Here is a 1,773-nt window from a genome sequence, read left to right as displayed (position 1 = left end):
AACATAGTTCCAAGATAGAGAATTAACAAAGCTAAAAATTTGGTCTTTGACAAGACTAATAAAATAGACAACAGTAAGATTAATGAAACAGAAAGAGAGAGACATATAAACTAAGAATTAATATGCACATATCTCTAGAGGCTGGAGAGAAAATATTATAAGATACGAACAAATTTGGGACAATCAGTTTAAAAACTTAGAGGAAATGAATATATCCTCTTATGAGCTGAACTATGTTCCCTCCAAATTCATATGTTAAGGTCCTAACCCCCTCAGAATATGCCTGTATTTGGCAATAGGGTCTTTAAAGAGGCCATTAACTATAAATGAGATCATCAGAGTGGCCCATAATCCAATAGGATTGGTGTCCTAAGAGGGGATAAGGGCACAGATACACACAGAGGAAACGCCAAGTGAAGACAAGGGGAGAAGGTGGCCAACTGCAAGCCAAAGAGAGAGGCCTCGGGAGAAACCAACCCTGCCAACACCTTGATCTCGGACTTCCAGCCTCCGGAACTGTGAGGAAACACATTTCTGTTGTTTCAGTCATGCTGTCTGTGGCAGTCCTAGCAAACTAATACATAAACTTAGAAAAAGTTGGCCGGGCGCAGTGGCTCAAGCCTGTAATCCCAGCGCTTTGGGAGGCCGAGACGGGCGGATCACGAGGTCAGGAGATCGAGACCATCCTGGCTAACACGGTGAAACCCCGTCTCTACTAAAATACAAAACTAGCCGGGCGAGGTGGCGGGCGCCTGTAGTCCCAGCTACTCGGGAGGCTGAGGCAGGAGAATGGCGTAAACCCGGGAGGCGGAGCTTGCAGTGAGCTGAGATCCGGCCCCTGCACTCCAGACCGGGCGACAGAGCAAGGCCCCTCTCAAAAAAAAAAAAAGAAAAGAAAAAGTCTCAACCATTAGCAAAAGTAAATTTGTCATTTACAAGTCTTGTATTGCCCGGAGAGGTGGCTCATGCCTATAATCCCAGCACTTTGGGAGGACGAGGCAGGTGGATCACAAGGTCCGGAGTTCAAGACTAGCCTGGCCAACAGGGTGAAACTCCATCTCTATTAAAAACACAAAAGTTGGCCAGGCATGGTGGCAGGCACCTGTAATCCCAGCTACTTAGGAGGCTGAGGCAGGAGAATCGCTGGAACCTGGGAGGCAAAGTTTACAGTGACCCAAGACCATGCCACTGCACTCCAGCCTGGGCTACAGAGCAACACTCTGTCTCAAATAAATAAATAAATAAATACATGTCTTGTGACACACACACAAAACCAATTCAAATTACCAGTTCTAGCTTGACCAAATATCCAAGAAACAGACAATTTCAGTTTCTTCCAGGGAATGAAAAAAGAGATTGTGAGGCTAGCCTGACATAGATACAAAAATCTTGAACAAAATATAAGCTAACCAAATGTAGCAATGTATAACACTCTGTTGATTAACATATTGGGTTGATCCTGAGAATTCAAGGTCAATTAATATAATGCACCACTATTATAGATCTTTAAAGGAGAAAATTAAATAATGCAGAAAAATCATTCAATAACATTCAATGTCCATTCATGATAAAAATTCAGCAAGCTGAGAATAGAAAACAACTTTCTTAATAATTAAGACATCTTGCTGTTGTCTACTTTATTAGTCTGTGAAAGGCCCAACCTTTGGCTGGGTTGATTCTCTTTATTGAAACTGTGTTTTTTATTCTCTGTATTTCTGCTTATTTAACTTTCTCTGTAAAAGACATCCTCAAAAAAAAAAAAAAAAAAAAAAA

The sequence above is a fragment of the Rhinopithecus bieti genome, unplaced genomic scaffold, assembly GCF_001698545.2.
Source record: "Rhinopithecus bieti isolate Rb0 unplaced genomic scaffold, ASM169854v2 scaffold_38004, whole genome shotgun sequence".
NCBI classification, from domain to species: Eukaryota; Metazoa; Chordata; class Mammalia; order Primates; family Cercopithecidae; genus Rhinopithecus; species Rhinopithecus bieti.
This window is presented reverse-complemented; position numbering follows the sequence as displayed.